At 38.7% G+C, this 11,858-nt stretch overlaps 1 long non-coding RNA gene across 1 annotated transcript; it reads left to right on the forward strand.

Moving 5' to 3' along the window:
* Nucleotides 1-5,432: 5,432 nt before the first annotated feature.
* On the forward strand, nucleotides 5,433-6,687 carry LOC142415544 (uncharacterized). The gene is made up of 2 exons (XR_012777446.1): nucleotides 5,433-5,558; nucleotides 6,459-6,687. It is a non-coding gene; the product is annotated as an uncharacterized LOC142415544 (long non-coding RNA).
* The last annotated feature ends 5,171 nt before the right edge of the window (nucleotides 6,688-11,858 follow it).

The following is an 11,858-nucleotide window of genomic DNA, read 5'->3' on the forward strand; positions in this document are numbered from 1 at the left end:
AAAGGGCAACGGATGTTTAATTATATTGCCAATTAATTAACGTAACACAGCATTCTTGAAAACGTTCTCGTGCACTGACTTCATTATTTGCTGAATTTGTGTAATTACTATGTTACCATGCAAACTTTAAGCAGAAAAAGTTAGCCCGCTTACTAGTAGCATGTCCTAAGAGACACAAAGCTAGTGAATAGATACACATTGGTATATTTATAAGTAAGTATACATTACCAACTGAAGCAGGAACAAATAACCAAAATGCTGGTTTCCTTCAAGAAGTGTGCTGAGGTCTTTGTGCTGTTTGAAGCTGTAGCTAAATTGAAGTGTGCTTAGATATGTATTTCTTCTGCCAGTGTACTGACAGATGTGCATTCAAAAAGGATTTGTGAAAATCTGATAACATTTTAGTGTACACATTTTCCACACTACAACGCGTTATCTAATTTCACTGAGGTTTTTGCCAGCATCGTACAGTACTATAACGCATGCACCACTTACATGCAGATAGTTTAATACTAACATTGTAAAATTGAATCTGTCTACAGGAAGATGCTAGGATTTCTATTACTTTGGTTCTTTGTTTATATTAAATTATTAATTATGATCACATACTTTACTTTTCCACAGGAGATGTGCTTCATTTGGTGCATGAGTGGGCAGTAGTGACTTCTAATTTCTTTCAGGCTGTGGTTTCTGGATATTTATATTCCATCTGTAACTGCATGGTTAGAAAAATAAGTCAAAATCAAACATACTAATTGAAAATGTGGCAAAACAGTAATATTTCGTGTTATAATTACTTAAAACCAGAATGCTTTGTGTTAAAGCAATTAAATGTAAATCGGAGATAGATTTTTGTAAAAAAAAAATTGGCATTTCTGATTGAGAAACTAGATGAGTACATTATTAATGACAGTCAAAGGTATTAATCTTACACTGTTGTGTGAAAAATTCCAAGAAATACCATAGCGGACATATATCCCTGTCTAGGTGCATGGGCTTTGGTACTGCTTGTGCTTAGAGTTAAAGCACATCTATAAATTTGTATAGTGTTGTGCGCTGAAACTGCTTGTACTCCTTTTCTTCTCTTGGTAAAATTTGCCACTTCAAACACATATTCTGGTGTGATTTACTCCAGTGTGTTGCTGCTAAATGGACTAGCATGTCCAAATAAAGGTATTAAATTTTAAGTTTTGGGGCATAAGCAGGGAACTCTTAAAAAGGTGCCTGGACTTCAGCTGGCAAGTGTTACTTCTGATGAAAGAATTTTTGCTTTCTTGGTCAGTGCCTGTTTTCAGTGCAGATGAATTTGCTTGGCACAAAGTTAAAAAAAAAAAAAAACCAAACTAATCTGTTTAGTCTTAATCTTCACACAGGTTTTTAACTTACAGCTTTGACTTTTCAGTTATGCCTAATTTTATCTGCTGAATTTCGCAAGCTGAATTTAAGCACTAGAGTAAAATAGTCTTTTCAGATAACAAGCTGTTTACAAATTTACAATTGCCAAATGATCTTTTCCCAGAAGGACGTACTGCAGCATTATATACCTCAAGTTAATGTCTCTGTTTACCTTCACACTGCGTACAGTAGGCGTCGGTAAAGCCCAGTTTGTAGGAACTATTGCTTCTACAAACTCAGCTTCAGCTTTAGGTGGTTTCTTCTGTGCTGCAAAATTGACAAAATAACTGGGAGAATAAAGCATTTGTCTTTTAGGATCACACTGAGATGAAACGGGACTTTTGTTATTTCCACAAATGCACAGTTTGTTCCTTCAGCAGAGTAATGAATAAAAATCCTAACTATCACTTGAGCTGTTTTTTTCTCTTTCACAGGTTGGAGAATAGCTTTAAGAGTGCTTATGTTTCACTATGTGCTACTAAACAAGAACATGTACATTCTTGAGATTTTTTTTCTGTGCAGTTTGGGATCATTTCAGAGGTTTTAAACTACAGGTAGCTCAAGAAAACCATGAAAAGCATACTTCAGAGTGCTAGAGTCCATTTAGATTCTACTGCTGTCACTTCTCTTGGACACAAACTAGGAGCAAGGCTCTAGCAAGATAAGCACTTTAATACAAAGGAAGGTACAATCCAAAACTGAATATAGAAGAAGAAAAATATTTAATTCACACTAAAACTTTAATGTCAGTAACTACATAATTTTACTGAGCCTCTTTTGGAAAGAGGTGATGAGGTATGCACATAGCATGTGATGACAGACAATGCAGGGGCAGTTGAGTGAAGTGAGGGGAAGCAATATGAAGGATAATTAAGTGTGCATTAATCATGCTGCTCCCTTTCTCCTGCCCCTCCAATCCCCACCAGACAAACAAAAAACCCATTGAACAAACAAACCTGAGTTTGTAAGTCTGCATGTAGTCATGTGGGATGCTGGATGTGTAGGTACTCCAGCTGTGGCTGTAGAAGGTGGCAGGAATTCACTCACCGAAAGAGTCTGTGGGAGTTGGGAAACGTGGCTCCAATGCAGGGAGTGCTACTGAAATTACGGGGTAAAACTGTGAGGAATTGGTGTTAGTGCTAGTATTGTAAACCCTGCAGCTCCATCGTGTGGTGAAAGCTGTGTGCAGGCTGGAGCCTCAGCCCTTGGCTGCGGTAGGCAGCTTCAGGGATGTTTGGCAGTGAACTCATCCATCTTTGCCAGTGCTATGTGAAAGTTGTGCAGTTGCACAATTACAGTGTCATTTTGTTCACTTTCACTGCTTTGCGGATTTTAAAAGGCAAACACATGATGACTGGAAAAATGGCACTTTCAACTCAGCTGTTAATAAGGAAAGTGAATTAAATGTATTTCTTAAAAGCTTAAAGTCTCATAATAGTCTAAGTGTTTATTGCTGAAGTAGAGACTCTGCAGGTAGATAGCCCTGAAACACTTGCGCTGTACTAACGCATGATATCATCAGCATGGTGACTTCAGTAGCAGGGATGTATGCAATAGCAGATTCACTTGAAGATGAGAACATAGCAAATCAGTAAAGGCTGTGCCAGGAGCATAATTTATCAAGCATGCTGTACATCAAGCTTCTCTGCTTCTGTATGTGCCAGAAAACCTTAACACATGCTATCAGAGAAGCAGCATATAGCAGGCCTCCAAGGAGACCTGGCAGATCTCGTTTGGTAAAAGCACATTGCAACTTCGGTGATACGGTTTTTAACATCCATTAGAAATAACCCACAAGTTAGAAACCCCCAAAACTGCAGGATTAACATAAAGCAGAACACTAATTTGCTAGACTTTGCATGAATACACAGTAAAAACAAAGCAAAAGGTAATCTGAGCTTCTTCCAAAAGAAGATTTTGACTTGAATTTTAATTCTTTTGATTCTATACCCTTCTAGTATTAAACCAAATAAAAAATGATACCCAAGTGATGTAACATCAATAAAATTGCTTTTCTGCAAGAGTTAGAATACAGGGTACCTAATGATCTTTCATAAGGTATATTTGTTACAGAATGAGGTTTTGCTAATGTCCTATGTGTACTTTATGATCTCAGGCCAGACTACTGTGCTACACAGGATAACAACTGGAAGTAATTAATAATATTTTTTCAAGGACTTTTTTTTTAATCTTCAGTAACAGCCCATCCAGACCTGTATTAGATGAAAGGCTCTTGTTTCAGGAAGCTGAAAGGAGACAGATTCTTAAGGATTGAGGAGCTGCAAGTACTTAACAGGAAAATCTAGGTGGCAGGTGGCAGTAGAAAATGATTTAGAATTTCTGATAACAGTACTTGATTGGGAAGTCTTGCTGTCAATGGAAGTAAAAGCTGCTTGATCTGTCTTCTCAAGTTGGTTAGGTTTATAGCCAACTTTTGCCTGAAGGTGGTGAAATGCAACAGATAAACCTAGAAACCTATTACAATCCTTGTGTCCTTCAGGCTTCATTTTAAAAAAAGACTCAGAAGTGTTGTCTTGATATTTTATACATTTTACATTTTTGACATAAGCTTTTCGTGTGGTAACACCTCTTCAGTTTTTCAAAGCGCTTAAAACATTTTCTGTGTGTCAGAGAATCCTCAGCTTCATCTTAAAGTTCCTTCTGAAACTAAACATCTGGGACTTCATTAACTTAATGGAGTCACTAAGTAACAAAGTGAAGATACCGAGTTGGCTCTCTGCAGCTAGACTCACTGGACAGGCCTCAGCAGGCTGCCTCTCTCATTGAGAAATAGGTGCTTTACGTGGATTCTGCTCAGCTATTGAAGGTTTGGATGCAGGAACAGGGAGCTGAAAGGACTGTCAGCTTCCCAACTGAATATCTGCTTGACAGCAGGACCTCTGCCTGAGCTAATTCGAAAGGATGTGATGCGTGCCAGTGCTCCATAATGGTTTGACTTTGTCCCAGTGCTACTGTTCTAATTTATTTCTGTTTTGGGCATTAGGACCAACTGCTTGTGTCCATCTGTGCATGCTAAAGTATACGTTCTGGTAGGCGTGTAAGTTAGCAAAAGCAAATAATGGGATTTATACCAATTGCAAGCAAGACTTTAAGAGCATTCGCCAAAAGTTGTCATCAATATTTGTATAAAGGATTCTGGAGTAAAGCGTTGAGGGGGTTGGAAAGTACTTTTATTTTTTCTCTGTTCAAGGAATAACGTCATCCCTTTGTATATTAATGCATTGGATCACGCGTTGTGTTTTTTGGCAAGGACATTAACATGCATTAGGGCGCTCTTGTTCTATCAAGGCTTTGTTTGAAGAGTGGTCTGAAAACCTCAGTTTAGAATTGGGATGAAGTACTAGTAAAACATGTATTTAATGTTTTAAAAACTGCATTTCTGTAAACATTTTCAGCTGTCTTATAAATTACATTGACAAAACAATCAGTTTTCCTCTCCAGCTCTGTTCTCAAGATGTCCTTGCTAAGAAGGGGATTGTAAGTCACACATCTGTCTGGCAAGTATTTTGATTTCAGTATTCTAAGACTTTTTACTTCAAGATCATGTTGAGCTGCGTTCTTGTAGAAATTTGCTTTAAAGTTATATCAGGAGCAGTTAGAGAAACCCACTTGTTTCTGATCTGAAAACAATGTGTATTTTAAGGCGCCTTTTCATAAGGCAGTTTAACAATTAAATGTCAGGGTATAGGCCATAATCTTAATAAGTTTTGTTTATAATAAAAGAATCACTGTGCACAGGACTTTATGTAATTTAAGACTAACAGAAGAAGCACAAAATACTGCTTCTGACGGTACATGATTTTCTTTGAGCTATTAACTGTTAAGATAGCTGAACAAAGTTACTACATGTAATCTCATTTATTTCATCAGAATTATAAATATTAGGGCCTCATACTGATCCATGTAAGTCAGCTGCATAGCTATGGTCCTAGATTTTATTATTTTTAAGTTCTAAAGAGGAAGAAATTTACGTCTGCATAAGATGTTTCTGATAGGCTTTTCTTCTAATTTCAGATGAGAGGTTACATCTGTGGAACACAAATAGTACTTTTCCAACAGAAGTTTAACAACTGTAGTTGCTACGACTACTACAACTTGCTAACTGTCTCTAAAGATGAAATATATTAAGACCCAAGCAATTGGTAACATTTTGACATTAAGGAATCTTACCTTTAAAATAACTTTATTGCATGACTGGGGGGAGTAAGGGGAATGCTTTTTCTATGATCAGTATTTTACACTGTAAATGCTGTCTGCAGCTCGCCTAATTTGTCTTTGCTAAAGCCACACTCTACATCAGCTCTGAAGATGCCTGCACTGTGGGATGAGGTAGTAGGTTGTATAGTTTTAGGGTCATACCCACAACTGGGAGATAACTATACAATCTACTGTCTTTCCTAAAGCAGCAGAAAATCAACAATGGAAACTTTTCAGTTTTAAGCTCGATGTCAGATTCTACTGAACTTCTGTACTTGCAATGCTTACTATAGGAGAAAATATTTCTGTAACACCTATGGATAATTGTGTTTAGATTTTTCTAATTCTTGAACAAGCTAGGCTATCATTCTATATTACTTTTTCTCCTCTAATGAGTAAAAAATTAAGACTAGGTTGATTCCTCTATGTGTATGGTGGGGTAATCAAATACAAATTATTGATGTTCCAGTTGTTGTGTTGTTTAACGTTGCTAACTGAGGTATCAAATATCCTTTAGAATGAAACCATATGGTTAGCTGCTTAAGCTCTTTGCTGAAGTATATGCTTCTCTGTCAGAGTGAGGTAGTAGATTGTATAGTTGTAGGGTAGTTATTTTACCCTGTTCAGGAGATAACTATACAATCTATTGCCTTCCCTGAGGAGTAAAACAAACTGCGGTCCTTTGCAGTCATTCATGTCCGCATTGAGTAAAAATAGATCTGTCAGATAAATTGAGGGTTGTAAAGTATCAGATTAATCAGTGACAGAATTTGCAGGATTAACAATCAGTGTGAATGGTGCAACCTCCAAATGCGATATTTGACTAACATGACTTTTCTTCCAAGGTGAGTGGCGTGGTGCTGGCTGGATATTGAAAATGCAGATGTTCCTAGATACAGAGTGGAATACTCCATAGAGTGGAAATTATTCTAAAACAATTTGGGTTTGAATGTGAAAATACAGGTAGCTCAAACTTGTACAATGTGACTTAAACTGTTTTGAGACCCCAATTTCTATAATGCGTGAAAATTCCATGACTCCAACTGCTTAGTAAAAGTTGGAGGGAAAACTTACGATTATACTTTATTAATAGAGTCTGCTTATTTTTCTCCAACTCTTCTAGCCCGTGAGACAATGCAATACAAAATTAAAGTGTTGAGTGGCCAAAATTGACCCCCTCACCTTTTTTTGGGAGTGTAAAGCTATGAAGTTTGAGCATCCAAGATCCAGAACTGTAATTTTTCTCTGAGGTGGTTACTGTTTTTATAAAAAGACATTTTAAGCTTACTGCATTCTTTTTCCTCCTGATGTCCTAGGTGTACCCAGTCTAACTGCTTCTGCACTAGCTTGACCAGCTAGCATCTTGCTATAGTAACACAGAAAAGCACGAAAATGCTTTCTGGGACTGAAAGTTTAGCATAGTAGGTCAGAATGAAAATTGAGCCATTCGTGAATATTTAAGCCCGGAGCGTTAAAACTGGCTAACCACTTACCAAGCAGTGATAACAGTGTAAACTTGCAGTACGTGCCCAGGCCTAAAAGGCAGAAGACCAAAAGCAGCTGGTAAGCTAAACTGACTTCACAGAGCAGCTGCTAAGTAAGAAGAACTGCAGAAAGGAAGCATTGGGCTCCTAGGAAGAGGTAGTAGGTTGCATAGTTTTAGGGCAGGGATTTTGCTCACAAGGAGGTAACTATACAACCTGCTGCCTTTCTTAGGGCTTTATTATAACATCAGGACTATTGGCTCCATCCTAACCTCTGCAGCTTTGGTACGTGAAGAGAAATGACAAGCTATTTCTAAGCGTATTGAGGCTTAATGAATCCGGTATATCAGCAAACTTGGTACCAAACTCAAGCGTAGTACTGCTAGCTGGAATTCAGTATGGTGAAATGCTGCATTTGAGGGTGCACTCGCCATTTTGGTGACTTGGGGTTGTGATATCCTGCAAGTAAGAGGCTATGTTTGGAAGGCAGCTCCTTCAAGAGTAAGATCGAGTTCCCTGCGATTAGGGTGGAGGTGGTACGCACTTCTTAACGTTCAGTTGAGTACTAATACTGTGTACTTAAACACGTAGCTATAATACATCTTCCTTTGGCTTTGTGCATTTCAAGTTTTCCTTCCCCAGAAGGATCAGCTTGCAGCTCACCTGAAAGCTGGTGGTTTCTCAACAGGTGTAGGCACTCCTAATAAAACAAGCTCTCAATCATGGATTATTTGCAGTCTTGCAGGAGGGAAGTTTTCAGTTAGTTAAAAATGAATGATTGCATGGTTTGCCTCTCATGGAATTGTATGTTATAAAGTAGTCCATGATTTTTTATGTAATTACACTGCACTACAGCAGTAGTTCTGGTAGGGCTTCAGCTGCACACCCTGTACTATGGGATACAGAGACTTTAACTGCTGAGCATCTTGTAGCATTAACGTGTTATGCCTACACCAGCCACTATTTAAACTTTGGACAAGATGACAGAATCCTAGATATTACAAACATGTTTAAGTATGCTTATATTGAACATCCTGTATTTATTTAATTGTACACGTTTGATTTAGTTAATAAAATACAGCATTTTGTGCAACTCTTACACTGAATGGACTTTACTTTCTCCAAAATAAGGAGGTGAATTTTACAGGAAAACAGTGCCTACATTATTGAAATAAAGTCAAGACCATGTTAAAAAATTATAGTGTTAACTAGAATGAGTGTTAACCAGTTATTATAGTGTTAACTAAAATTCATTCTAGTGTCAGCTATGACTTTTTTATTAAAGAGCTTTGGTACGAGACTCCACTGGGGGGGAGGAGGGAATCCTTATTTGCAACATTGCTGATGAATGCGCAGGAACTCCGCTTACTTTAGAGCTGGTTTCTGAGTGTAAGTTTAAATTGCTGCACAAAAATCTAGACTTGAAGAGGGTGAGCTCTACTAGTCTTGACTGCACCTCGGTTTTTGCATAAATGTAGCTGGTAAGGTACCAACAGATAAGATTCAGGCAGAGAAACATACCAATAAATTTGATTTTAGTACAAAACACCTTGAAAGCTTTAATGTACTTAACATTTTATAAGTATGAGGAGTATGCTTATAAAAGACTTAAATAATCTGTGTTAGCCATTCCAGCTGTGATACTCCTGTTGTACCTTCCACATTTGTAAAGCCGCTTTTGTGAGAGAAATACATAGAGCTTGGGTCCTAGATGAAAGTAAGTAGCTGTTTAATGTGAAGTTTGGAGTAATATGCAAGTTTTAGGCTTGATGTGCCTATTTCTGCCCTTCTGTTGCTATAACACTCGATATTAGCTCTCAGCGCTGCTGGTTTTCTTTAACAGTATACTTCAGAAAACAAGTAGATGAAGCTTTTAATTTCTTAGTCTCTGACTGAAGTTATATACATCTCAACATCATTATCAGAGCCAGATTTTCTCTTTTTTTAAAGTGTTAAAAACAGAGCCCCTCTTCACAGAGCCTTAAGTGTTTCTTAGGCAAAAGTACCTGAATTTGGGGATTAATGTCTCCATATGCTTTGGGTGTATTGTGATAAGCAGATGCTGCAGGGAGCTACTGCAGTATCTGTTCTGCCACATCAAATCTTGCCCCTCGTGCAGTACCATAAGTGGCCTTGACCATGTCTTCATAGAAGGCGGCAGTACTGCTCAGTTAATTCTTTAAAATGGTTAATTAGTTTTTCCCTTTATCTAAGGATGCTAACCCTTGACCCCCATCTTCCTACTACCGATTCTGGCTTACCTATGACAGGTACAGGCATTTATTTCCTTGTAATTGGGAGCAGCTCGATTAAGTGATAAGGCTCAAACTGGGAAGGAATTAACGTTGTGGTTTAGCAGTCTCGTCTCATCAGATTATTTCTTACCTTGCCTTATCTGTGGGCTCCACCTAGTCAATGGTATCTGCTCAGCAAAGCACAGGATTTGTTTGCTTTTTTCCACGTGTGTATTCAAAGAGGGGTCCAAGGATGAGGTGACAACACGGCAAGAATCCTTCCAATAAAGAAACAGTGGTTAAAGAATGCACAGCAAACAGTGCAGAAAAGTTTGCAGTAACAGTAGAGACATGTTTACCACCCATATTGAAGTAATTGTGTCATGGTGGTCTTGGAAACGTTCCAGTAGAGCTCCAAAAATAGAATGCAGCTTCAGTGCAGATCCACATCCCAGGAGAATTACTTCTGTTCTGTGCCCTTCCATGCAAGGAAGGCGTGCTCTGAAATGGTCCTGGTAGTGTGAAACCTGAGACCTGTTGAGCTTTTTCTGTAAGAGAAAATGCTACTAATAAACATTCTCATACTTCCGAAGGGGACTCTGGGCACTTGTGCCATGCTCACAGTATATGAACTTTATGCATTAAAAATTCTCTCCCCTGTGCTGCCTTGTGTTGCGAGCTAGGATTGTGGCAGACAAGAATTGCTCTTGTTATTTTCTACACGTTGTGCTCTGCAGAGGATAACGGAGCTCCTAGAGAACAGCTGCCACCACAGGTACATACAGCGGAGTTTTACCCTGCCTCAGAAGGGGGGTGTTCTCTGCTGGGGTTCCCAGGTGGGGAAGGGGATTTGCATTCTTAACCATTAGTTCTTCTTTGTGCTTCTGTATCCAGCCTCCTTCCAACCTGTGAGAACAGATGCAAGGAAATGAACCTTTAGCTATCAAATGCATATAGAGAGATGTTGGCAACATGCACCTAGAACTTTCACGTTGTATTTAGATTCCTTGATTGCTAGATCCAATACTGTGGTCATTTGAAAAGCCATGTCATCCTTATGCCAAAAAGCTCTTCTTGCTCTCTCTTCTGGTAACCAGCAGGCTGGACTCAGTAATAGGTGCATACAGGTGGTTCACCTTTTGGATTTACCAAGCAAACTATTAAATGCCTGATATATGCGGGGGGGGGAAGGAGGAAAGTCTCAGATACACTGGTCAAAACAGACAAGTGTGACAAGTTCAGCTGAGTATTACTGGTTTCCACTGAGACTCCCAAAAGACAACTGAAGTCCCTCAATTCTAGAGGCATCAGTGCACGGTGTGGCCTTCAGACCTCTGCTAAGCTTTAAGGAGTCCAGCAGATGAGATAGATCGGTGAAATCCGCTTTCTTGATTAAATCCAACTAACAAGCTTAGTTGTATAGTTAATGACATAGTTCCGTAGAGGTGAGTCATGACAGGAGCTACTGGAAGCATCAAATGTCAATGTACGTTTTGTTGCAACGCAACAAATCAGATTTGTTCTTATTGCATAGATGGTCTTACTGGAATTTGATTTTTATACTAGTTTGTTTCAGACACTTAAAGCCACTACCGTGATGAGGGCTTATATGCATCAGAAAACAAGACACTGTTCTATTTCAGCCTGTTGTATAAAGCGATCTTCAAAATAAAGCTATTACAAGTCATACAATGCTACTAAGGACTGTATTTTTGGTGACTTAAAAGGTCCTTTCTGAAATAGGAGAATGTTACTGAAAAAAATACTTCCTTTGACATTAAACCCCTCCTATATAAATGATGTTGAGCTGATTAGTTAAACCCAGCACAGCATAAAGCCAGAGAGAGGATCAAATCATGCAATTGCAAGTCCCAGTTCTGTGAGGGAGTTCAATACTCCCTGTATATGTTACCTTATATATTATACACTCTTTAATACATTACCTTTGGAGATATCTGTGGTCTCGGTACTCCCAACAACTACCCATAAATTGCTAGGAGAAAGGAGCAAGGAGTAGTAAATCAATCCCCCCATCCCAAAATGCTGTTGCGCGTGAAACCTGATTCACATCTGGAATCATTAGTGTGTAAGTGGCTCCTCCTGCAGTAGCTCCCTGAAATGAAGAGGGATAAGGAAGAAAAAGCGAGAGGTGTAGTTTGAACTTCCCAGCTCCTACAAAAATAAATTTGTACAATGTCAAGGAGCTAATACTCGTGACTAACGCTTGCCCAATTAAGCCGTGACTGATGATATTAGGACCTGGTACATAAAACTAAAGCGTATCTTCTGCCAAAACAAGCACAATCAAAGGCTTTCCTTGATACTTATTTTACAAAAAAGCAACAGTGAAGCTGTTCACAGAGCCTGATGTAATACCATCCTGATCGTTTCTTCATCAGCTGGCATACACTGCCCCAGTTGCCTTACAGTACATGCCGTAATGAAGGAGGCGATGCATAGCTGCAGAAACCGATGGACAGACAGACAGTACAAAGCAAATTTTCCTCAGTGATTCACGTTTTGAACA

Source organism: Mycteria americana, chromosome 11 (genome assembly GCF_035582795.1).
Source record: "Mycteria americana isolate JAX WOST 10 ecotype Jacksonville Zoo and Gardens chromosome 11, USCA_MyAme_1.0, whole genome shotgun sequence".
Classification (NCBI taxonomy): Eukaryota; Metazoa; Chordata; class Aves; order Ciconiiformes; family Ciconiidae; genus Mycteria; species Mycteria americana.